This window comes from Rhea pennata, chromosome 3 (genome assembly GCF_028389875.1).
Source record: "Rhea pennata isolate bPtePen1 chromosome 3, bPtePen1.pri, whole genome shotgun sequence".
In the NCBI taxonomy this organism is placed as follows: domain Eukaryota; kingdom Metazoa; phylum Chordata; class Aves; order Rheiformes; family Rheidae; genus Rhea; species Rhea pennata.
Window position 1 is genome coordinate 97809838 of NC_084665.1, and position 27890 is coordinate 97837727.

General features: G+C 40.4%; 1 protein-coding gene across 1 annotated transcript in view; it reads right to left on the reverse strand.

Moving 5' to 3' along the window:
• COL19A1 (collagen type XIX alpha 1 chain) overlaps positions 1 to 27890 on the reverse strand; it is a 186401-nt gene that overhangs the window by 107348 nt on the left and 51163 nt on the right. The window lies entirely within an intron of this gene.

Genomic DNA, 27890 nt, shown 5'->3' on the forward strand with positions numbered 1-27890 from the left:
TCTATTCATAAGAGATAAGATCAAAATTGTATTCGTGTAGCACAAAAACATAGAACTACCTAATCAAAAAAAAAAAAAAAAAAAAAAAAAAAAAAAAAAAAAGGAAAAACCAAAACAGGCAAAATTTTTCTTTCTCTGTTAAACAAGAGATAGTTTGCTTGTCTTTGCCAGTCTTCAAGTTCACTGCCTCAGCATAATGCACACAATTTTTACAGGTCTGGAGATGAAGAGAGTGGAAAATTTCCAAAGTAAAGCATATGGTATTTTTCAAAATTACTTTCAAAAATTAGAATGAGCAGTGTCTAAACATTCTTTCTTTCACCCTTCCCAGAGTTTCATTTCCTTATATAGAAGTCTAAGGTTTAAATGAGGTTAACTAAAACAGCAGGCTACAACTTGCAAACTTTCTAGCAGCATTTTGCCAAATTGTTCAATTGATATAGCATCATGGGAACACATCTGGGGATTAAGTTCAAAGCTTTAGAGATGTGCGTATTTTTATATTAGTAAATCGTTCTGGACTTTTCAACAACTATCTGCAGTGGCGGCATTCTGTTTGTCTTTTTGGCTGGGATAACTGATGCTTAGGGGTCAATCTTAGAGGCATGCCCAAGATTAAGTATGCAGAATTTAATCTAGTAAAATAACATTTTATATGTTACCTAAAAATGAATGGTTACTTCCTGAAATAATTTCTGAATGCATGCAACTACTATTCTACTTCTCATTCTTCTTCAGTTGTTGGACATACAACACAACTAACTCCTATTTATTTTTGACCAATTCCTAGAAGCAAATCATTTGCTTCATTTAGCTTTCCCATTTGTGAGATTGCAAATCCTGTCTTTACTCAATTCCCAATTCATTATATAAATTTCCCCACCAAAGTAGACAAGAGAGCAGCTGAAATGTACATGTGTATTTTATAGAATCATAGAAATGCTGTTTGGAAGGGACTCCTGGAGATTTCTTACTCAAAGAGGGAATCCTGCCGACACCAGATCAGGTCAGCCTTTGCTTTGGACAAGTCTTGGAAACCTCTGAGGATGGAGAATCTGCCACCTCTCAGGCTAACGTGTAACTCCGAGAAGAGTCTGGCTCTGGCATCTCTACAAGTTTCCATTAGCTGCAGGTAGCAATACAATCTCTTTCCACTCTTCAAACCATCTCTTCTTAAACCAGAACAAACGCATTTTCCCCCAACCTCTCATTATACATCATGGGTTCCAGCTCCCTGACTATCTTTGGTGGGCCTCCATTGGGCTTGCCCAGTGAGCTGCTCTCTCTCCTCTCCCGGGGAGCCCCAAACTGGACAGAATTTCAGATGTGGCCTCACAAGTGCCAAATAAAGGGAAACGATCACCTCTCTTGACCTGCTGGCTATGCTTTTGCCAAGGCAGCCCAAACTGCATTTCGCCTTTTTCACCAGAAGGGAATCAGGACCCTCAGTATCTTTTCTGTAGAGCTGCTCTCCAGCAATTTGGCATCCAGCACTGCTGCATGAGGTTACTCCTTTGCAGATGTAAGAGACTCTATTTGCCTTTGTTGAATTTCATGAGGTCTTAGCCCACTTCTCCAGCTTGTTGAGGTCCCTCTGAACAGCATCCTTGCTCTACTTTCCAATGCATTGACTCCTCGTCCATATTTGGAAACACCTACGAACTTGCTGAGAGTGCACTCTGGCCCATCATCCAGATCATTAAGAAAGACACTAAACAGCACTGGTTCCAGTACCAACTCATGAGGATGACAGAAGTTACTGACTATCACCTGTATTGATTACCAATCTCTGAGCCCAACAATCCAGACAATTTTCCACTCATTTTGTTGTCCACTTATCCAGTCCATATCTCACCCACTTGACTACAATGATACAATGGAAGACTGTGCCAAAGGCCCTTTCTGAGGTATACAACATCTACTGCTCTCCCCTTATCCACATATAGAATCACAGAACCAGTAAGGATGGAAGGGACCTCTGGTGATCATCTAGTCCAACCCCCTTGCTCATTCAGGGTCACCTAGACTGTGTTAGACAGGGTTGCATCAGGAGGGCCTTGAAGATCTCCAGAGAAGGAGACTCCACAGCCTCTCTGGGCAACCTGGTCTAGTGCTCCATCACTCTCACAGTGAAGAATTCCCCCTCACAGTCAGGCAGAACTTCCTGTGCTTCAGTTTCTGCCCATTGCTTCTTGTCCTGTCACATGGGACAACTGAAAAGCGTCTGTCTCCATCCCCTTGACATCCTCCCTTCAGGTACTTACACACACTGAAAAGATCCCCCCTCAGGCTTCTCTTCCCCAGGCTAAACAGGCCAAGCTCTCACAGCCCTTCCTCAGAGGGCAGGTGCTCCAGCCCTCTGATCATCTTTGTAGCCCTACGCTGGACTCTCTCCAGTAGCTCCATGTCTCTGCGGTAGTGGTGAGCCCAGAACTGGACACAGGACTCGAGATGAGGCCTCCCCAGGGCTGAGGAGAGGGGCAGGATCACCTCCCTTGACCTGCTGGCAGCAGTCTTCCCATTGCACCCCAGGAGACCAGTGACCTTCCTGGCCACAAGTGCACATTGCTGGCTAATGGTCAACTTGTCATCCATCAGCACTCCCAGGTCCTTCTCGGCAGAGCTGCTCTCCACCAGGTCAGCCCCCAGCTTGTACTGGTGCCTAGGGTTATTTTTCCCCAGGTGCAGGACTCTGCACTTGCCCTTGTTGAACCTCAGGAGGTTCCTCTCCATCCAACTCTCCAGCCCGTCCAGGTCTCTCTGAATGGCAGCACAGCCCTCTGGTGTGTCAGCCACTCCTTCCAGCTTGGGATTATCAGCAAACTTGCTGAGGAGGCACTCTGTCCCCTCATACAGGTTGCTGATGAAGAAGTTGAACAGGATGGGAGCCAGTCCTGAGCCCTGGGGGACACAACTGGCCACAGGCCTCCAACTGGACTCCACGCCACTGATGATGACCCTCTGAGCTCTGCCTTTCAGACAGTTCTCAATCTACCCCACTGTCCACTCATCTAATCCACACTTCCTGAGCCTATCTAGGAGGATGCCATGGGAGACAGTGTCAAAAGCCTTGCTGAAGTCAAGGTACACAATGTTCACTGCTCTCCCTTCATCTACCCAGCCAGTCATTCCATCATGGAAGGCTATCAGATTGGTTAAGCAGGATCTCCCCTTGATGAATCCATGCTGGCTACTCCTGATCACCTTCTTTTCCTCCATATGCTGGAGAGGACATCCAGAATGAGCTGTTCCATCCCCTTTCCAGGGATGGAGGTGAGGCTGACTAGCCTATAGTTGCCTGGGTCCTCCTTCTTGTCCTTCTTGAAGACTGGAGTGACACTGGTTTTCTTCCGGTCCTCAGGCACCTCTCCAATTCTCTACAACCTTTCAAAGATGATGGAGAGTGACCTGGAACAACATCCACCAGCTCCCTCAGTCCCTGTGGATGCATCCCTAGTCCTCCTCTTGCTGCTGATGTATTTGAAGAAGCCCTTCCTGTTGTCCTTAACATCCCTTGCCAGACTCTATTCCAGCTGGGCCTTAGCCTTCCTCGCTGCATCTGTACATACTCTGACTGCATTCCTATAATTCTCCCAAGCAGCCTGTCCCCTCTTCCACATTCTGTGTATTTTCTTCTTCTGTCTGAATTTGGCCAAGAGCTCCTTGCTCACCCATGCAGGTCTCCTGCCCCTCTTGCTTCACTTCTTATTCATAGGGATGCACCACTATATCCAGTCGTTCATCACAGTGAGGCAGGATTTGCCCTTTGTAAATCCATGCTGCCTGTTCCATTCATCTTCTTGTCCTTCATGTGTTTTTCAATGGCTTCCAGGATTTGCTTCATAACCTTTCCAGAGACAGAGGTGAGGCTGACTGGCCTGTAGCTCCCTGGATCCTCTTTCTTGAAGATAAGTGTGATGTTTCCCTTTTTACAGTCATCCGAAACCTCCCCCTGTCATCATGGTCTTTCAAGAAATATGGAGAGTGGCCACACAGTGATGTCAGCCAGCTCCCTCAGATGCATACTTCTAGTCCCTTTTATATGTCCGATTTGCTTAAGTGCTCCTTAAATTCCACATTTTTGAATGTGCATATCTTGTGGCTAGGAAAACCTTGTGCAGTTCTGACACTTAGGCAAATTCTCTTAATGCAAAATGGTAATAGCAGACAGATTTGTCCGACTACACCTCATGTCCTTTCTCATATGGCAGAGAAGATCATAGTTAAGTTCTGGATATTGGACACTGAAAAGTTCTAGACTGGAAAGCTGTCAAAAAGGACTTTGTGAGTGAAAACACATAAAATGAGGCTTTTTCTTTCCTTTAACCTTGGAGTCGGTAACATCAGATATACCAGGAGCACCTATTAAGCCAGCTTCCCTTTGAAACAAAATGTGCATTCATGTGCATCATATTTCCTGCCTAACTTATGACTGAGATAACTTAAGAGAAAGACCACCTGATGACATATTGCTTCTCATTCCTTTTTCACAGAACTGTTGAATTGATTCTATGAATTTGTAGGATCATTTCTGCTCATTTCCGTCCACTCCTATTTGAGCAATTTGAGCTATAGGGTATTTAATTATGCAGCAGAAGAACACTTTGGACTCCTGGACAACCAAAAGAGATTACAGTTTGCATCATGTGGAAATCTTTCTCTGATGTTATATCAGGTCCTGATTTGGAAAAATTACACAAAAGACACATTCTACCCAAGCATCTAAAATCTGACTAACAGCTCCACAGTTTCCCCACTCCTCTAGTACCTATTAGGTGCTTGAGCCCACAAGGGCATACACTGTGACCATCAGGTCTCATGGATAGCTATATTTCTGCTGCTACATGTGAGCTAAGTGTTTTGGTTCTGTCTTACATTGTACACCTCTGGGAGAAGCCATTCTGCCTCCTCCATCTTATAAAATGTCTTATTCAGAAAAGATGCTTAGAACTGACTTTTCCCATTTTGTAAGCATTGCAATCACCACAAACAGAGCTGCTTTAATTCAAAAACACAGTCGAAGGTTACACAGTCATTCACATGTCATAGAATTACCTATGATTATATTACAAACAAAGCAGAGTGCTGGTTTCTAGGCTCTATTCAGTCAAAGGTGAGTTTCAGGATATTCCCCCCACCATCCAGGGGAATGCCCAGTCTACTAGGTTTAGAGGCAATGTTGAATGTTAATATGTGATACTAGACATATAAAATCCATTTCTCCCAGTTCTATGTGGATGTTCTAACCACTAAAAGATGGTTAAGATGGAAAAGTTGTTAAAATATTGCCTCCTCTATTCCACATTTTAAGAGCAAAAAAAGTCAGCTGTACAGTTGACCGTTAGCCACGCTCACCACTGTCACCCAAAATGACTTTCTTCATGTACTATTTGTGCAAATGAAGTATCTAATTTGGGCTTGTAAATTCCATTCAAGGAACTAGATGTCTAAAAATTACATGGCAGTATTCAGTAACTAAGCCTAGGTACAAACGAGCACCTCATTCACCAAAAATATTTGCAAAAAGGTAACTAAACATGCTGAGTAACATGGAAAACTTCATCTTTAATATCTGAATAAAGACTTGCTGAGTAAAAGAGAAAAAAAAATCAATAGCTCTAGGCTGAAAGTGATAAAAAATTAAATCTTGCATTTAATATAGGGCTTTCAAAGGAAAATGTCTAGTGTAAAGAACTGTAAGGTCTTCCAAGTGGAACTTGAAGGTCTCACCAGTAAAAACATAGACTTTGCTCACACCCAGGGCTACAAGCTGCATTCAGTCAACTGAATACATTTCCCCTGAGCTGTATAACTCAGTAATATCTCTGGTAGTATAAAATACTGTAACTGTTTCCGTATGCATTCCTTCTTAGCAAAGCTTGTTAGATAATTGCAGACCTAACAAGAACTAGGCTATGCCACTCAAAGCTACAACACATCCTCCCTTTAGAGCTCCATGAAATATGCCACTGCGAAGTACATTAATTTTGGTCTCAATAAATCTAGAGTTACTGAACTAAGTTCTGCTGGAAGAATTCATCCATGATCATATGACTAAGTAGGAGCTTAGAAGACTTATTAAAGGAATCTGAAATCAAATGCTTTCTCCATTCCATTCATGGGTTTTAATTCCTTCACAGAAATTTCCCCTAGTAACTCACACACCATCCAGTTCAGTTTTATAGCTAAGCCAGAATTCAACAACAAAAGAAAGTTTCTAAAGTTCGCTTGTTTGTTTCCAGCCAAGTAGAAGATAAATACCTCACAGAAAAGTGAACAAAGACAAAACCCCTCAAACCTCTCTTAACAACAGAAAAAAGCTAATAAAAGAATGATCACTCATAAAAAATGATACAAGTAATGCAAATAAATATAAAGCACTCCTGATATATATAAATAAAAAATAAAACTTCAAATAGCTTGTTAAAATGTTTTTTTTTTTCCTTTTTTTTTTAAAAAAAAACTCCATTCACAGCACAGTTTCCAACATCTTCCTTCAAGCTCCTCTCTGGTAAAAATAGACACTAGTGTGGTAGGGAAAAATTCTAATTGATCATTGCAAGTAATTCTTATTCCTTCATTTCATCCATATCTACATTATGAATTCAGAAAAATTCTTTGTAGTCTAATAATAATCAGATAATAATATTTTATCTTCACTATTGTACTGGATTACTATAAACTAGAAAATATTTCATTCCTTTTTCTGTTTTTTTAAATGAAGTCAAGCTACAAGGTGGTCTGCCTTGTACTGTTTAGTCAGTGTTTTACAAATGACTTTATTCCTTCAACATACTAATGTAAGGATAATCTCCCATACCAGTATTGATTCTTATGAGGTCTAAAATGTGAGTAATTTTGTAGTTGCTTTAACTATTTCAGAATCATGCAGTGTGTGTATATAATCAAGGTTCTCAAATGTATTTATCATTTATTGCTTTTCCAATTTTTCATTGTACTGCAACATGCTGTAAGATTGGCAATTTAGTTTATATATAGTTTAAGATACAAACCACTTGATATCTTATCTGTAAATCAGAATATATTTACATTTTTTTATACTTTGACTTCCTGTTAGCTATTTTTCCTCCTAAATAAGTCTTATAAATTTGAAAAGATATTAAAAAATCCATAGATATTTTAACATACAAATATCTGAAATTTATTATGCACATTGGTTGCTTGTTCTATTCAACAACATGGTGCCAAAAACGAATCAAGTATCATATAACTAGCCATTAAAAAAAGAATTAATAAAAACTTTTATCAAACATTCAGAATGTGCTTTGCTATTTAGAACATTTTATAAATTAATATGGTTTATAACATCAAGCATACTGGAATTTTGTCAGATTCTTTTCATGGCTAGGAAAGAGAAACAATTACGGTGAAACATTTTAAATAGGTATTTAAAGGATATGATTCTGTGAAATTAAAAAATAAAGTCAGATGCTTCTCCATCCACAATATGAAGAGCAAGCAGTTTTCCTTTTCTTTTTAAATCTACTGGGGCACTGCCAGCAGCTTGATTTACAGGACAGACTTGGTACTTTAGGGTTACTAGCAAGGAAACTCATTTTAATATAAGTAAAATCAGCACAGTCAAACATTACTTACTGTTCTGAAAATTTATGGATATGTGCCTTTCATTTACCCTGAGTATGTCAGGCCCTTGAAATAATCCAATGGCCCAGACTTTTAAAATGAGGACAACTATTTTTAGCATTGCAGAAATGGAGTGGAATGTTCAACAATGCACTACCATCGGGCTCTACCGACATCCACCCCCTCGTAACATGTACAGAGCAAGGCAAAAGCCACTAACAGGGTTAGAGCTTTTCTTTTAATAAATAAAAATCTCACACCAATTGTTCTCCGTTGTGTGACATCTTTCTTAGCCTATTGGAATACGTCCTTGTTTCTTTAAGCAGGCTCCTGTTAATGGTTAGAACCACCTAATAAAATCTTCATTAGATAGCAACATATTCAGCTGATATTTACTAAAACTCACCCTGTGAATCCCCTGGATTTATCATGTCAGGAAGCTTGCACTAAATATTATGACATTTTGGTTGCATCTACTTATCCTTTTGTTCCCATTTCAGTTACTGCTGAACTACCAGTAGTCAGCACTTGTTGAGTCCCAAAGGCCCGAACAAATGCTGCCCTTAAAAGCAAATCATACCTGTATAAGCATAAATGATTAAGCTCCTCCCTAAAAATAACCTAATGGAGAAAGGGCTTGTGAGAGGTAAATAATTTGTTTCCTTTGCTCAGATTCAGCACAGTAAGTAGTTAAGGTTAAGTCAAGAAGGGTGAGAGTCAGAGCACTCTTAATCCTTTGGACTCCTGTTTATTTATTTTTTTAATTATTTTTACATAGCTGCTTAAGAGAAGGCCAAATGAGAATACCCCTACTAGAATGACATACTCAGTTCAGGTGGCATCAATTTTCCTCATTCCTAATCCTTCCTGGTATCCAACTGTGGGACTTTCCTAGTCACTTGGGTACACAGAAGCTAATACATACCAAAGCAGGTGACACTTGAAAATTCAGACTTCAGTGCTTTGCCTGAGAACTAACGAATCATCAGCAGAGGCAGCTCAGAGCTTGGTAGAAGATGTACACATGACTTGTTACTCAAGACTAACTTCTCTTTAGTTGGCATGGCTTCCTTTTTTACTATTAGTATATCTCAAAAAGCAGACAACTCCCACAATTTCTAAATTCAGATACACAAGCACAAAAATTAAACAGACTGTGAAAATCAAACAGTTTGTTTCTACTTCTTACTCCCACAAATTATTTTTGTATGACAGGAGAACCAGAGAATTTGCTTAACCTGAGATGAAAGGACCACTCAGATTATTTTAATGCATTTTAATACAACTATAGGCCTGTATATTTTTCCTTTAGAAAATAAATAGTGAACTGACTGAAGCCTTTATGATAGCTATCAGCTGAGGTTTTAATACCATCAAAAAAAAGTGCTGGCAGAAACAGAGCCTCTGCTGTCAGTAGGTGTTTTTTCTGCTTTTGGCTAATACAAGTGGTGTATGCTACCATTACAAGCCCTTGAAGAAGTGATAGCTGCCTTCTTTCTCCTCCTGACATTCTTCACCAAGAACAGACTCCTCAATCCAGAGGACACATTTCTGTTCACCATTCTTAAATGCTACTGATTTTAGAAAGAATAGGACTGGACTGCAAGGAACTGAAAGAGATTAATCAAACAGAAGAGAAAATGAAGGTAGAACATACTACCAGGACATAACCAGGACCTTAAGTAGTTTGGGACTGGTTCTCAGTTGTGCCACAAAGTTCTGTGTGACCTATGACAGGTCGTTACTCCTCTTTCTCCTTTGCTCCCTCCTTCCATCCTTTTAAGGGGAAACTCATTAGTGCTCGTGGAGCTTTCAGAAGGTGCAGTGGTGGAGCACTACAAGCAAGGGGAAAGTTGCACGAAGTGCCAAAGAGCAGTGGGCTAGGGCAGCTTCTCATCATTTTGCCTCACTACACTCTACAGCCTGAAGGGCTTTTGTAAGGGGCTTTTTTTGTTTCTCTACTCAGACTGCCACAAGAGACCCAACTAACATCCTTTTTAATGGTTCATCACCTTGTTAACATTCCTGAGGGTAAGAAGCCCACTGTTCTTTACTCCTGACAGAGGTGTGTAATGTGTAATGCATTTTTCATATTGTTATTTAAAAATGCAGTACAGGCATGAATTGAACATGGGTTTGAAAAACAATGCAATTCAATTGGCCTAGAGCACCCTACAGAGAGCATGAAGAAAATGCAAATGAAAAACATGAAAACATTTCCTACAGAGTACTGAGAATAAAGAAATAGGCTTCTGTCTGCAGAAGATTCTGAAAGATTCATAACCTCTTATGGATAAACAGTTTAGAAAATTAAGTCTAGCCAGCTAGATATTCCCATCATCTGAAACAATACAGAAAAAATTTGGAAGTGATCTTAGACTCACAGAAAATGGACAGATTTCTGTAACTGCACTTCTTCCGTTACAGCGAATCAGTCAAATGAATTGCCTGACTCATATAGTATATATTGATTTATTGTTAACCTAGCCATAACATGGCCTTAAAACAAATCTAAACCCTATTAAAATTTCAACAAAACTGGAAGTTCATTGACTTGACCATGCTGAAATAACATCTGAAATCCAGTAATGTTAAGTATCAGTTAAAAAGCATCTTCCAATATCAATGAATTTTTTGGGTGCAAAGAAAACATTGAGACTTTATTAAAAATTTCTAAAAAATACATTATTACCATAATAATTGGAACTTCAACATTAGGACTGAAAGGTGAACAGCATTGGTCAATCTCTTGGATTTTAGCGGTCATCTTTTACAGTGGAATTACTTTTTCTTTTTTTTTCATACCCATTCTCATAATCTGAAGATTCAGGAGGCAGATTCTCAGCTGGTACAAATGTTAGCTGATACTAACAAAGATCTGGCCCAGACACCATTAACCACTCTCATGTCTAATGTCTAACAATACAGATTTGAAATGCAAAAAAAAAAAAAAAAAAAAAAAAAAAAAAAAGGCAGCAAAACTAACAATCTTAAGATGAGTCAATAATATAGACAGTATACAAATGGGAATTTCCAATCTAGGAACTAACTCAGATCAGTATTTGTTCTGATACCACATGCAGGTGTGCTTGTATAGCTGCAAACCTCCTGTCAACTACTGATAAGCAAAGCAGCCTAAGATACAGCTTCTGTGTCCCCACTGACATTCAGATGTGTAAGGCTCTTCTAAGAAATGTATCTTCTTACTTCAGAAACAATGTCTTTTGACATTTGACATATTTAGGGCATGGGCTAGTATTTGGGTTAATACACAGACTGTGTATTTAGAATTCTAGTATGTATTTTTCCCATCTGTGAACCCAAGTATCAAATAATCTAAAGTCAGCATAGGAGCCCTAGGGAAATGCTCACTAAAGATAAGCAGGTGTATCTCATTATTATCAATTCTGAGCAACTTTGTAGGAAAAAAAACAGTATCATAGCCCAGTAGAGTTGTAACCTTTCCTTTGAGGTCTTTTCCTTAAAATCTTTGAGTTTATTCCACATTTTACCCCCAGGGCGCCTGACGGAAAGAAGCCAGTCCACTGCCCAAGGGAAACATGTGCTCTGCAAGAGGAGTTTTTAATTATTCTTTTGCTAAAAAACATTGTTTATTTAGAGAATCAACATAGTTCTAACAGCCATTTCTTTGGCTCTTTTCTCATTCTTGTGAAGTTCAGCGAAGGTACTGCTAGCACACTGTATCCAGTGTGTTTTATTTTCTGGCTGTTTCACAACATGAGCCATATAACTTTGTCATTGCAAAGAGCCACATATTTTTCTTAACTGTTCCTGCAGTCCCATCTTTTTCCAGCTCATGGATTTGATACTGGAAAAGAAAAATGCTCAGTATAATGAAAAAAAATAAGCAAAAAAGGATAAACTGTAGTCATAGTCACTGTTATAGTATGCATCCTACTGCCTAAGGCTTTGTGGATTCCTATTAATCAAAGATGATTTATAAGGCCATCCTAGTACTCTACTATTTCCACTGCTGTTTTTGCCAAAAGAGTTGCGTGCTGTAAAGGCAGTGACTAACACATGTCACGAGGATCACCTTTTCTTCCACTTGCCGTTATTAAAACAAAACAAAAGTGTAATTAAATAAACAGACTGTTGTTGATAAAACTTCAGTTATGTAGAGTGCTGCTCTGGAGCTTGCAGCATAATCATAAGCAGTAAGAAGCAGTATCGTACACTATTTATTCTAATCTCTTAAATAACTTCCCACTTTTTCTCTTCTCTCACTGTCTGCAGTCTATCTATACCAATAACTTATGCTCTTCTGGATAAGGATTTTTTTTTTTTTACCCTTTTACTTTACTTGTACAACATTCTATACAATATGGTCCCAAGACCACCTCATGCTGATGGAACACATAAAAAAACATAGTATGTAACACATATACTGCAATAGTCTGTCATTAGCGTTCACTTGCTTACTCTTAAATGGAATTTTCATTCTAACAAATGGATAGCTAAATAAAAAACATTACTTGTGATATTCTTGTTAATAGCTATAAAGAATATGTCATGTATCTCCCATATGCGAAGGCAACAGGTTACAACTGTTACAACTATCAAATAAAGTTAATTCTGAAGAAAAAGCCTCATCTGACTAGCTTCTTGGAATCCATGAAAAAAATCTGGCTTCTGCGAGGTGCTTGTTAAATACAAATCAGACACCTGTCAGCCAGCTGGGCTGCGTGTGACACTGCTGAGCCATCTGCAGAAACATACCCCGTGCCAGTTGCTTCACTTAGTGTGGCCTGGGAACAAGAATCCATTAGACAGAAAGTCAACAGTGGAATTAGCAGCACTTTTTCTTTTAGTGCCCTTCCACTTACTTGTTGACTTCTTGTGTTTCTATTTTCGGGAGCCTCATGTCAGAGCTACAGCGCTGACTGCTGATTAGGCAAGGCTTGCCCCAGCCTCCGCCTGCCCCACTGGTCTCATCAATTCAGATTTGAAACATGCAATATGAATCTTAGGTGCTGATAAATGCAGGCTAGTAGTGAGAATTTCAAAAATACATCCTGTTTTGCAGTATGTATTAATGATTTTACTAGAAGAATAAAAGAAACTGTTTTTATGTTCAATGGTTTGGTATCTATAAATGAGCAAGAGCAATTAACTTAGAATATAGAACTTACATTATAACTTCTAAGTTCCCCGGAGAAAAAGTACATCCATTGGCATTAAAAATTCATGGTTGAGCTGAATTTATTTATATTTAATACAGGACTAATTTACAGCCCAACCCCAAAAAAGAAAAGATGCAAAGAAGGATTACAGTTAATAGGTTACAACTTACAGAGACCAATAATATTATCTAAAACATGCGTTCAATTCTCATTAAATATCTTTTTTCTATATATGAGACTAACAAAGTTTTAAAAATTTCAAGAATAGCTTGTAATAGGAAGAGTTAGCCAGAGAGAAAATACTGTTATAAATGAATTATAATAAACACAAATAATCCATTTTTGAAATTATCCTGTGACTAGATCAACAATTCATCAAGCCTGAAATATTTGGTGAAGTTCAGTATCTAATTTCTCAAAGGAAAATAAACTAAGCAAAATTTGTCAGACCAGTTGTACAACGCACAGTAAGAAAGTTCCTTCCTTCCTGGTAAGTTTACCTCCTGCAACACACCGTGCCAACTTTTTTAATTTTAAGTCTTGCAATATTTGCTACTTTCCTTAAAGCCCTACTTTCTGCTGAGATGTGAACAGCTGAGAACACTGATTTTAAAATTCGCGGTATCTAGCCCTTACAACTGGGGGGGAAAAAAAAAGAAAGAAAGAAAATTCAATACCATGTGTCCCAGAAAGCTCACAAAAAGAACCCAATAAATATAATGATAATGATAAAAAAGTCCTTTCTCCTCCTATTCCCCTCCCTCCCCCCCCCAAGTTTGCAAGGTCCTGACTCAGGCTTTTCAAATGCAGCTAATACCAGAGCCAGGCAGACTCAAAGCTGGAGTACTCATGAGTCTCTGATTAAGGAACAAAGAGCTGTATTTAACAACTGCATTATTTTTCACTTCCATGTTACATAACAAACTAACAAAAGCCTGTTCTACACGGCAGCAGGCCACAGTCAGTTTTGCTCCCAGCAGTCCAGACCCCTCTAAAACGGACCGCGACCTTGGATTTCTTTGGGCACACCTCGCATAACAACAGTGGTCACTGCCTGCAGACCACATTTTCCTGGTTATTGTAATTTCATTTCAAATATCAGAGCCCCCCCAACCTTTCAGCACAGCGATGCTAGCCTGAAGGAGCTACCGCTTTGATGCTGCGCAATACAAGTTTCAGGGTCTGGCTTCCAAAGTGCATTTGCACTTTTGCCCCGCTGAGACTTGGTAATCTAATTTTACGGGGAATTACAAGAGGACAGAAGACAAAGCTATAAGTTTCTTCAAATGGGTTAGCTGACAGACTAAAGATTAAGCTGGAAAACTAATGATTCTTTAATCAAAAATGAAATCTCTGTTCACCAGCAATATACAGCTTAAAGCAGTCACTAGCACCATTCTCTCCAGAATGGAAATAACACCCAGGTAGTATCACCACATAAAATATAATTTAATTCTATGTAGCTTTTAATCAAGAACCAAACAGTACTGCTGTAGTTTAACTTTAGGAGCTGAAAAACCAGGGAGCTCAACAGTTCCTGGAGTTGTGAACTGCAAATATCACCTAATATGGCAAAAATAAGTCAGCACAGCAGACAGCTCTCTGGAATCAAATTTATGATCAAAGGCTATTCAAAACACGTTCAGTAATGTTAGAGAGTGAGCAAGCAAGCAAGAACTATATATGCTGAAGCAATGAAACAAGTTTTGGAAAATATAATGGTCTTAAAGTGTATTTTCCCAGAAGGATCTCTAGAGAGCATATTTGTGTATCAAAGGGCTGTAGAGAGCTATTCCTTTCACATACCTCCATGTCTTAAAAAGAAATGTGTGATAACAAATACACACAAAGATATTACTGCAAATACAGGAAGAAATGGACAAGAAACTTGTACCAAGCTTGTCGCTGTAGAGGGTGACATCCAACCACCCACCCAATCTCCAATGGCCAGCTTTTCACAAATACAAGTGGTAATACAGTTTCCAACTGCAAAATCACTGTCCTTCTTTTCAAGTTAATCTGTTTACTTGCTAACCGATCAAATCTCATTAAAAAAGAACCTGCACTTTACTGCCTATTGAAATGTTTTTTCAGCTTCATGCTACTGGAGTTTACACTCTTTTCCTTCTTTAATGTCAAATACTTCTTCCTGCATTAATGATTTTACTCTTTGTCTCTGCTGGAGATTGCACAGTAAAACAATAGAGGGATTTTTCAGAAAACTGCATAACTTTTACATTTCTTCTCCACACCTGGATCTACAAATGTTGAAGCATAACAGATTAGCAGTGATAGGAGCTCAGAAATTAAGCTGGATGGCACTGAATAAAAAACAAACTGAGAAAGATGGCATTAAGCAGTGCCTATCCAGCACTCCATATGCATTTATGAAACTTTCTCAGAGATGCTAAATTACTTCAGAAATATCCTGACCTCTGTCAAGGATCTGTACAGCACATGAAATGTGGAAGATGCCCAGTCCAGAGATCTTTCAAGACAGCTGCAAGGAAAAAGAATGCATTACTGGAAGCTCAACACTAATTTCCTTTCAGATCTGAATATTTATGTGAGCGATTGACGCTCCAGGAGCATATGCTGAAGTGGCATATGAGACAATATATATCCATGACTCAATTGCAAAGTTAAAATATGATTTGGAAAATTGTAGATAAGATTTTCAACAGTCTAGCTGGAGGAACAAGGAAAGCAGGTCAATAGTCACAAGAGTCTTCAAGATGACATGCTTTGATTTGGATGTGCGGTTAACAGAATAGTTTTTGGTTGAGGATTTCATGAAGTAGCTGACCTTGAAGATCTGATCTTGGAGTAACTGAGTATGAAGAAGATTATAAAAGGTCTCTCTGAACATAATTTGAACTCACATGCTACACTAGAAAGACATCTACAAATTTTCTAAAATTTTAAAATAATCTCTATATTATAAGCATGTTGCAAAACAGAGCACTAGACATTTCTAAGCCATATTATTTTTATTTTGAGCTTCTGAATTCTGTAACAGTCAATTTCTTCTTAAAACATCTAATACCACAGTTTCTCTATCTAAAATTACAGATAGACATCCCACTAACACAGTTAAATCACAGAATCAGTAAGGTTGGAAGGGACCTCTGGAGATCATCTAGTCCAACCTCCCTGCTCAAGCAGGGTCACCTAGAACATGTTAGTCACAATTGCATCCAGGTGGGCCTTGAAGATCTCCAGAGAAGGAGACTCCACAACCTCTCTGGGCAACCTGTGCCAGAGCTCCATCACTCTCACAGTAAGAAGTTCTTCGTCATATTCAGGTGGAACTTCCTGTGTTTCAGTTTGTGCTCGTTACCTCTTGTCCTGTCACTGGGCATACTGGAAAGAGTCCACTCCCACTGCTTGACACCCTGCCTTAAGGTATTTGGAGACACTGATAAGATCCCCACTCAGCAGATCCCTGCTCAGTCTCCTCTTCTCCAGGCTAAACAGGCCAAGCTCTCGCAGCCTCTGTCCTCATAGGGCAGATGCTCCAGCCCTCTGATCATCTTTGCAGCCTTACACTGGACTCTCTCCAGTAGCTCCATGTCTCTCTTGTAGTGGGGAGCTCGAAACTGGACACAGGACTCGAGATGAGGCCTCCCTAGGGCTGAGGAGAGGGGCAGGATCACCTCCCTTGACCTGCTGGCAACACTCTTCCTAATGCATCCCAGTATGCCACTGGCCTTCTTGGCTACAAGAGCACATTGCTGGCTCATGGTCAACTTGTCTACCAACTCTCCCAGATCCTTCTCTGCAGACTTGCTCTCCAGCACGTCAGCCCCCAGCTTGTACTGGTGCCTAGGGTTATTTTTCCCCAGGTGCAGGACTCTGCACTTGACCTTGTTGAACCTCAGGAGGTTCCTCTCCATCCAACTCTCCAGCCTGTCCAGGTCTCTCTGAATGGCAGCACAGTCCTCGGGTGGATCTGCCCACTTTGGTATCCTCAGCAAACTTGCTGAAGAGACACTGTCCCTTCATCCAGGTCATGGTTGAACAAGACTGGCCCTTGTACTGAGCCTTGGGGAACTCCACTAGCTACCAACTAGACTCTGCACCACTGATGACAACACTCGGAGCTCTGCCTTTCAGCCAGTTCTCAATCCACCTCACAATCTGCTCATCTAACCCACACTTCCTGAGCTTCTCTAGGAGGATGTCATGGGAGACAGTGTCAAAGGCCTTGCTGAAGTCAAGGTACACAATGTCCACTGCTCTCCCTTCATTTACCCAGCCAGTCATTCCATCACAGAAGGCTATCAGGTTGGTTAGGCAGGATTTCCCCTTGGTGAATTCATGCTGGCTACTCCTGATCACCTTCTTTTCCTCCATATGCCTGGAGAGGACATCCAGAATGAGCTGTTCCATCCCCTTTCCAGGGATGGAGGTGAGGCTGACTGGCCTATAGTTGCCTGGGTCCTCCTTCTTGCCCTTTTTGAAGACTGCAGTGACACTGGCTTTCTTCTTGTCCCCAGGCACCTCTCCAGTTCTCTACAACCTTTCAAAGATGACGGAGAGCGGCCTGGCAACAACATCTGCAGATTCCCTTAGCACTCGTGAGTGCATCCCATCAGGGCCCATGGATTTGTGAGTGTCAAGTTAGCCAAGCCAAACCCAATCCTCCTTGACCAAACTAAAATCTTCCTTTCTCCAGACTTTCATCTCCAGGCTCTGGGATTCTTGAGGGGCTGCCCTTGGCAGTGAAGACTGAAGCAAAGAAGGCATTCAGTAATTCTGTCTTCTCTCTACCCTTTGACACCAGGGCCCCCACATTATTCAGCAGCAGGCTCACATTTTCCCTAGTCCTCTTCTTGCTGCTGAGGTATTTGAAGATGCCCTTCTTGTTGTCCTTGGCATCCCTTGCCAGATTTAATTCCAAAAGGGTCTTAGCCTTCCTCTCACATCCTTGCATACTCCGGCTGCATTCCTGTAATTCTCTCAAGCAGCCTGCCCCCTCTTCCACATTCTGTGTACTTTCTTCTTCTGTCTGTTTTGCCAGGAGCTCCTTGCTCATTCATGCAGGTCTCCTGCCTCCTTTGCTGGACTGCTTTCTCCTTCGGAGGCACCGCTCTTGAGCTTGGAGGAAGTGATGCTTGAATACTAGCCAGCTCTCCTGGACCCTCCTTCCTTCTAGGGCCCTAACCCATGGGATTCCTCCAAGTAGGTCACTGAGGAGGTCCCTCTCCTGAAGTCCAGGGTTGCAATCCTACTTATTGCCCTGCTTCCTCCACACTGGATCCTGAACTCCACTGTCTCATGGTCACTGCAGCCAAGGCTGCCCCCAACCTTCGCATCTCCAACTAGTACCAAAAGTCTTTCTTTGTATGTTAGTACAAGGTCCAGCAGGACACCCTTCCTTGTTGGGTCTTCCACCACCTATGTCAAAAAGTTATCATGAATGCTCTGCAAGAGCCTCCTGGACTGTTTGTGTGTAGCTGTGTTGTCCTTCCAGCAGATAGCAGGGTGGCTGAAGTCCCCCATGAAAACTAGGGCCTGTGATCATGAGGCTACTTCCAGCTGTTTGCAGAATGCCTCATTGACTTCCTCTTCCTAATCAGGTGGCCTGTAGCAGACACCCACAACAGTGTCCCTCATGTTAGCCTGCCCTGTAATCTTTACCCATAAGCTCTTGGCTCCCTCTTCATCCACCCCTAGGCACAGCTCAATGCATTCCTGTTGCTCTCTCACATAAAGACCACTCCACCACCTCGCCTTCCTGGCCTGTCTCTCCTAAAAAACACATAGCCATCCATGACAGCATTCCAGTCATGCGAGCTATCCCACCATGCCTCTGCAACTGCAGTGAGATCATGGCCCTGCAACCACACACAGATCTCCAATTCCTCCTGTTTATTCCCCATGCTGTGTGCATCAGTGTACAGGCATTTCACAGAGGTAGTTGTGCATGCAGGCTTCCCAAGAGGGCTGCAAGGGGATCCCCCATAGCCATGTCTCATATGCACATCCCTGGCTGCAGGCATGCACTGGAGGCCTCCCGACTTGAGCCATGTTTTACTGACTACCCTGTCTTCATAACTCTCCTCTTCCCCAATCCTTCATGGTTTAAAGCCCTCTTTACCAGGCTGGCCAACCTGTTGATAAGGACACATGTGCTTTGCTTAGTAAGGTGGATCCCATCTCTCTCCATCAGTTGCTGATCTTCAAACAGGGTCCTATGGTCATAGAAACCAAAACCCCGTTGCCAACACCAGCAAGACAGCCAGTTGTTAACTTGGCTTCTCCAAGTACTACTACTAGTAGCTACTAACAAGGCTACTCCTTCTCCTATTGTTCCTCTTCCTTGGCATGACTGAGGAGAAGATCTCCTGGGCTCCCAGATCCTTGACCACCATCTCCAGAACTCTGAAATGCTGTTTGATTATTTCCAATTTGCCCTTGTATCATTAGCACCCATGTGAAAGAGCTGTAGAAGATAGTAGTCTGACTTGTGAACAACCCTTGGCAATCTTTCAATGACATCTTGTATATGAGTCCCTGGCAGGTAGTAAATCTCTCTAGACGAGAGCTCAGGTCAGCAGATAGGTGCTTCTGTCCCCCACAGCAGGGAGTCACCCACGACAATCACTCATCTCTTCTTCCAAGTGTTCCTGCAAGGCACAGTGTCTGATGGTTCAGTTGCTTCTCCTGAAGCCATGTCCAGCTCCTCCTCATCCTGGAGGGCGCTAAGCCAATTCTTCAACTGCAAGTGCAGGCCTTTCTCCTCCCATGAGATGTGACCAGTTTCCAGCCCCTCTCTACAGTGTAGTGATGTGCTGTTTCACTCGGCACAGAGCCCTCCAGCAGCTCTTCTGCAGTGGGGGTTGGGACTCCTGGAGCAGTACAGTCTCTGAGAACGCCCTGTCTATCTCCTACTCATTTTTGCAGATGCTTCACAGTCTGCTAACTTCCTCCTGTAACTCCTTTACCTGACGACACAATCCGTCAACAACAGCCCACCTTCTGCAGGAGAACTGTCAGTCCAGGCCTCATGGAGAGGCCCCAAGCACTCCCTGCAGCCCGAGACCTGTAGAGCTGCATCTGCTGTCAGAGGGTCTGTATGGGTCGAAGCTTCCGACACAGCTGATGCAGCAACTCCAAGAGCTACAGGCAAGCGTGTCATGACCATGTTTGTGGAAGTGGGCACCACTAAGACCACAAATAAAGATGCCTTCTTCACCTTCCTGTGCACCTTCTGTGCTAACTGCTGTGCAAACTGCTGCCTCTGTTCGCTGTGCTCCCAGATGAAAAAGAACCCCATAAATAACATCAAATATTCTAGTCCCGTTGCCTTCCAGCCTAAAAAATGCATGAGTATTTACACACTTTGTTGGACCATGATCAGCGAATAAAAGTGGAATGACCCTTTTACAGATCCCTACTACACCTTCTCATGCCAACAGAATGTCATCTTGACTGCTGAAGGCACTGATGGTATAGTAAGTAGGGCTCTTGCAATTTACACTAACTCCTTTTCTCTCTTATGACTGAATAAAGATCTAAGTTATGTGATGATAAACATTGTTTTTATTCATATAAGCATTTCTTTCTTCTTTGAGTCTGTCTAAACTGTTTACTATTCTACTGTAGGAGCATCTACTCAGTGCAGCATCAAATGCACAGCACACTGAATATTTCACAGCTTCTACAGGCCTTTTTTCAAAATAGTTATTTTGAAAGGCTTACTAAATATATTTCACATTTTAGGATGTCTGTCCATAGTGAACACTGCAACCATTAGTGCAAAAATATTACAAGAGTAAAGATAAGACATTTCAAAATCAGATATTCAAAATAAATAATAAGTATTTTCCAAAATATAGTCTAGGAGGCATATCTGCATCATGACTATCATTAGGAATTCCATATCGAGAACCATATAAAAGTTTGAATAAAGGCAAATGCATGTTTTAGTTTAGAGAGTTATCTGAATCTTCTGAATTACAGTTTTGAATTGGCTTTAATTTTCAGAATTCAGTGATTCTGAAGAAAGAAGAAAAATATTTTTTCAAAAGAAAAAGATAAATATGGAATGGTTAACAGAGACAATTTCTTACCCTCAGCAACTTGATCCTTTGCGACATGAGCGTTCTCACAGGTTTAGGGCCTTTTTGGCTAGCAGGACTCATATCACAGATACACTTTATATAGCCTTTTCATATCCTTTTGTATCAAAGCACAGGCCAAAGTGGCCATCTCTCTTTCAGAACTAGGAACACTCCCCTGATAAACTTTTCAAGCACATAGAGACTCCACATCCTAAAAGATAATATGCCTAGACAGTTGTAAGGTTCATCCTTACCTGCTTATGGGCAGTTTACCATGCTTGAGTTCTAAAAAGTGGACTATAATGACAGGAACCAGTATGTTAGAGACCTACAGCAAGGATATGCTTTCACCCTGTTTACAAGGTAAATATGTCTTGTAAAGATTTTCCTGCAATTAACTAAGGTACTACCAGCAAAAAAAAGACCCAGGATCACATCACCTAGCATTCAGGCCATAAATAAACTTTTGCTTTGGAACTTCATTGTCATGTTATTATAGATCCAGAAGCAAAGAGAAGGACTTGAGTTGTTTGGATGAGTGACACAAGAAGTACAGAAAACAGAAAAATCTCAGCTGCACAGGGGCAAATCAAAATCAGTTTGTCCAAACTTACAAAAAACTCAGGAAAACAAGCGGAGAGAAAGAACCCCCTATAAATCAAAACAAGGAGTTCTGGTGGCCTTTTTTTATTCATTTGTTGTTCCTCAGAAAAGTCTGAGAACACATTTTTAAGGCTGGAATAGTTGATCTTCCAGTCATGGTTCAAAGTGTACACCTGCCTTAAGCTGTCAGACTATTGTGAAGGCCTAGAAGTATACTACAAAAGGAGGATCCAACACATGATACACTTTGTGCAGTCTAACCATTTTGGCGCTGGAAGAGTGGCAAGACTAATCCTGTTTTCTCCTGATGAAAAACACAGCAGTAAAGTATCTATATAAATCCCCTTGTACATGCTATGGAAAGGAGTTGCACAAATGCTATCCCTAAGAAAGTAATAGGACATTATCACTGCAATAAAGGAGAAGACTACCAGGCTCACCAACCAAGTCCTGTTAGCATTCCAGCATGATGCGAACATCAGAGAAACAAAGCTGTTTTTTGGTTTGGGCTTTTTTTTTTTTTTTTTTTTTTAATAGGAAATATTCCCCAATGCACCAACCAACCTGGCTTAGCATAAATCAGTGGTGTAACCCACTACTGGGCAACACAGATCTATAAAGACCATTCCTAACAGCAATCAGCTCTCCATAACAAGGTTTGTCTAACCCTTAGATCAGAGTTTCCTAATTTGTGGAACTTCATCTGAAGCAGATAGGCAATTGCCATCTCACACTCCAGGCACTCCAATCAACTCAAATCTCCACTTCAGGGACAAGTTTGATTTCAGGATGTTTATTCTCAGGCCATGAAGCCAGCACTCTGGCTGCAATACAATTATGGCTTCACAAGTGTATTCAGAGAAAATTTCATTTGCTAATCATCCAAGAATAAGTTTGCTAACAGAAAGCATCCCATCTTGCACACACGATTTTATCTTATAAAAATGATCCAATTTACTGTAACATTCAGGTTTTTCCTGTGTCATGACTTGATAAATACATTAAGACATCCCCCAGAAGACTGAGCTACCAATCAGTCCTGACTGTAAGAAGGGGATTATGACAATATAATCCTTATCTTCAGGAAGTCTACAAATGAAGTGAATTTCCTCCCAAGGGTGAGCTGTTATCCTCTTGTTTTTTTAGAACTGTAAACTAACACCTCTTCTCCTCCGATACTTACTAGAACCTCTATTTTCCTAAGATCCACTATTTAAAAAATATCTCATAAGAAAGTGTCCCGAAAAAGGGCAGTAAAGAAGGGACTAGATAGTTAGATGTCAACTAGAGAGTCATATTGTGATGGTGTTCACGATCCACTGTGTTGTGAAAATATCTGTTTTTAGGAGCTTAAGTTAGGGCTCTGAAGGGACCGCATTTGATTCCGAATCTGCAGATCAGTCATCAGCACTATCGGACTGACTGCTTTTGCCCTGAAGGCAGATGAGAGGACTAGCGTGTTAATGGCGGGGAGAGGTGTTCTGTCAGAGGAAACCTTACTTTCTTCTTTGGCTGCTGACAAGAGCTGTAGTAGAAGTAGTAGTAGGTCTGCAGAACTACCATTTGACAAATAGCATACAATAATGCCATCTGTACTTTCTTTTGGGTGTCAAGGCTATTCAAAGCTTCACCCCAGAATCTTTCAAAACTTAAACTTTGTTCTCCATCCTAGCCCACAGCAGGTCAAACCTCTCAAATGGCAGAACATCCCTAATAGTCTACACTACATTTAGACCTGCAACCATTACGCCTGTACAACTGTTGTACAACCACTGCAGCAACAGAAAATCATGTTGTTTGTATCAATGGCAACTATAATTTAGCTTGCAAATGACAAAAGGCCAAACAATACTTTTGACAATAGGCTGAAGATATTTGAGGTACACAATCTATTTTCACACTTTAGATCTCTAAAAGTCATGTCTATATATGACGCAAGTCTTACAGATTGCCCAGGAGATCCTCAGACTTCTCACTGTCTGCATGGATTTTGAAAACAAGATGACCATGGAACATTTTCCTGGGATGTAAGAGTTTTTCAAGTAATTAGGATGTTTTAGATAGAATTGTTCTATCTTTAGTCTTCTGCTACAAGGATGTATACATTTGAACTAATCAGTTCTACAGAAACCGGCCTTTTAATAGCCAGGTTTATGTCATCCTAAGATAAACTTCTAAAATAGGTTGGATGAATTAAGCAATATGAGTAAGATCTGCCATTTATTTATTCTCTCAATCTTTCCACAGAAAGAACTATGGCAACAGAGTAATCCAGTGGATAGTTTCTGGACGCTTGATATAGTCCCCTTGCTCATTGAGGCATCAAACTGCATTTACATACATAATAAATGCATCATTTCTTTTTCCTAACTACTACTAATTAGTGACTCGGGGCACATCTGCACAAAGTAAAAAAGTACAGGACACAAGAATGTAAGAATAGCCATATCACTCAAACAAGTGTCACATCTCTGTTAACAGAAAATGCCTACTGAACTGTGTAAAAAGAGGTTAAGCAAAAAGTGGTAATTCCTGAGAATGCTCTCCCAGCATTCCACGATCTGCAACTCAAGCTTCCTGAAACACAGGAGGTACCTTTGTATGCAGTAGTCCTCAGAGGATTTTTCTTCCATTATTTTGTTCAGTTGTCTTTGAATCGATGTACATTTTTAGCATCCAGAAGATCCCAGAAAAAGGGAGCTTGAAAATAACAGACACCCTTAAATTCACCCAGCTCTGGAATCATATACATCAGCTCAGGGACAGAGCATATTTCACCACTCACAACACTAGGAAAATAAAGTAATTCTATCTCCAGAAAGGTGCTAGTAATTAGACATACTGCAGTACTGCTCAAGCCCGCAGTAGCTGAGTGTCTGTATTTCAACTTATTCACCTAGCTATGCGTGCATAAAATATTTAGACCATTCTTTTTTGTTTGCTGCTTTTTAAAACATTTTTTATTCTTGACAGTTTCAGATTTCATGTAGTTCATATTTAATTTGCAACAATGATTTGGCTTTTTTATAGTCTGGATTAAAAAGAAGAGTTATAAAGTGCAAGAAAAGTACAGCACTTTGATATTAAATATGTTCTGACTGTTGAGCCTTGTGTAAACTAACAGTGGCTTTGGGATTTGGACTGACAATGAGTCCGCAAGGCACTAAGCAAAAAAACCAAACAGCATTAACCATGGAAACTGGGTAGAATGCAGAATGTAATAACAACTTGTACTGGAAAAACTACATCACTTGATGATTTTAAAGATAACATTACAGAAGGAGCTACAGAAAGATCCAAGGGAAAACATAACTCTAATTTAATTCTAGAGCTATCTAATTCAATCTGCAGTGCTTTACTATGGCTCTTCCTGCTAGTTCATGCATGGGAATACAAAAGCGTAAAAACTGTCCAGCTGGACCAAATCAAAGGTTTTGCTAGTCAAGTACATGTCTACAACTGTGACAGCAACAAATACCAGTGGAAAAGTATAATAACAAGGCAACCATAGAGCGATACTTCTCCAGTGAGTTTCCTCTTCAGCAACTTGGGGCTCCAGAAATTCCAGAGAACCAGCACTATCTGTCTGTGTTTGACACTTTCTATGTATTTTTATTCCATTAACTTTCTAATCATTTTTTAACACATCAAAGTCTTCTGGCAGGGAGCTCCAACTTTAATCACATTATAGAAGAAGGATCCCTGGTGATCCTTTCTGAACTTTCTATCTGATAGATTTGACATCCTAGTTTTCACACCTAAAAAGAGGGCAAAATAAATAAATAAAATCTCTACTACTCTTTCCCATTCCACTCATGATTTTACAGACCACAGAATGTAACATACTTCTTCTCAGATGTGCCTCTTCCAGATTGAAGTCTGCATTGTCACTCCTTAACTGGAAGATGCCTAATGCTCTTGATTACCCTTGACCCCTCCTCTGAACTTTTTCCAATACTCTTTATTTCCACTTTGAGATGTGGGAAACAGAACTGCATAGAGTATTCAAGATGCAGCACAATATGGTTTTATTAGTAAGTGACTTCATCAAGATGTTTTTGCTTTGTTCTCTATTCTTTTCCTAATCTTCCCTAAATTCCATTTGTTTATTCAGCTAGTACTTCATAGGGAGCTATAATTCCAAGATTATTTTCATAAACAGTAATAGTAAGCTCAGAGTCCAACATGGAATGTGTAAGATTTGGATTGCATTTCTCTCTATCTGTATCACTTTGCAACTACTTACACTAAGTTTTATATACCACTTAATCATGCATTCCCTCAATATTGCAAGGTCCTTTGAAAACCTCTGCAGCCTGCTTTCAACTTTACCGTCCTATTTAACTTAGCATCAGCAACAAATATCATTTTATCCCTTCTGTTTTGTGGTGCTAGCTCCCATTATCAACAAAAATGTAATTTGAGAAGGAAATAGCGCATGAAAATGAAAGGTAGTTTTGTAATTCTATATCCTATTAATTATAGTTTTTAAACTTGACAGTTACAATGAAACTCTACGTGCTTTTGTACTTAGAAACCTAGATAATTACTAAATAAATTAAACTCCCTGCCATTACTAAAACGGTGCATACACTTGAAACTGGTATGTCAACCAATGAATAGTGTGATATGGAAATTCTGAACCTCTCACAGCAGCAGCCACCTTAAAAAGGTGTATTAAAAAGGAGTATTTTTTTATGACAATGAAAGAACTGGAGCTTAAAGCACATTATGAGGAAGACTCCAAACAGACAGAATTGAGGGATGAGGAATTATATTGTGATACTAAAGACATCACAACAAAAATCTGTACAATGCACTAACATGTGTAACTGACAAGTCTTATTCATTTTTCTCTGCATATACAAAAAATCTGGTATTTATTCAAACTCTTATTATGGAACAATAACAACAAAAAACACATGGGAGGCCTAATGACTACAAACTCCACTCATATGCTTTTTCCTCAGGCAGGGACTTCTGTACTGAAGATGCTGGATTTTAGACCAGTAGATTTTCTCTATTAAATACGGGTAACTAGTCCTGAACTCAATACACCTGTATAACTGCCTTAATTTGCACAGGGACAGTGAATGAAACAAATTGAAATTATTCTCTTGAATACATAAGCCAATATGCTTTCTCACTCATGGCTATTTCCAAGCTTTAGCTTACAAACAAGTGGTGTTAACCCGAAAGCTCTGACAAGTAGACTGCTGAGAGCCCTTCCCCAGGCTTGCAGTCCATAAACTGCACAATTCAATGAATTATCAGGGAGTCAAAGAGCAGAGTATGGGTAGCAGTGTCCTTTACTCCTGCTTCCTTCTTCAAGGCTGAGGTTTCTCAACCAGAGCAGGGTGGGCTCCCCCAAGCAGAGCTGCAGTGAGTCCAGAGATCAGGCCAGGCTGGTGCTCCACAGCAGCCAGGGAGGAGGACAACGTTCCCACTGGGGGGCTGCTACGTGGCTGTTGGTCCAGGTATCACCACCCGCTGTGGTGATGTCCTCTTCATACCAAGTCAGCTCTCCATATGTGGGGTGCCAGGAAACACTTTCCTTCTGCTCTGCCCACTGGAGTGGCTTCCCTCGGTTATGCACAACCCCAGAAAAACCCTAGGCACAGCTATGCAGAATACTACTGGTCTGAGCAGCTCTTCCAATATGCTGCAAAAATACGGCAGCTCCCATAAGGGAAGAGGTTAGCTTTTTAAGGATAGAAATGTTCTAGCCTCGCACTTCTGTTCATAATTATAGATAAATTACTGATATAGTGAACATTTCATTGTGACTCATATTATATGAAAATACATGAATATACCTTTTCTCCAGGAAGACCAGCAACACCATCCTGTCCTTTGGCACCCATTTCACCCTACAAAATAAATTATTCAGTTAGAAGTTCTAAAACTTCTGATATTATTAACTACTGCTCAGGTCACATCTGATTCCATCTGAATCTAAGTAAAAACTTTTACTGTGAGGGTGTCTGAGCACCAGAGTAAGTCCCCCAGATTGGTTGTTGGAGATATTCAACAGCTGATTAGACGTGGTCCTGGGCAACCTGCTCTAGGTGACCCTGCTTAAGTAGGGGAGAGTTGGACTAGATGATCTCTAAAGGTCCTTTCCAACCTCAACTATTCTGTGACTCAACAGAAAAACATTTTCTACCTCTACAGATCTATTTATCATGCATGAGTGGAGTGCAGAGCAGGATGCCATATATGTAACACCAAAACCAGACAAAAATAAACACATTTTAAAACATTAAGAAAGTCAATTTGTGCCTCATCGGACAAATATTTGCACATATACATTTCCTTATAAAGTTCTGCTGATTTTTAGGGAATTCATTGAGATCGTAAAGTTGAGTCAAGCGGATATATTTCATGGGGTTGTGTGTTCTACTCTGAGAAAACTTAACATACAATAAAGAGTTCTTCGGTCTAAAAGACACAGGCACATGATATTTTA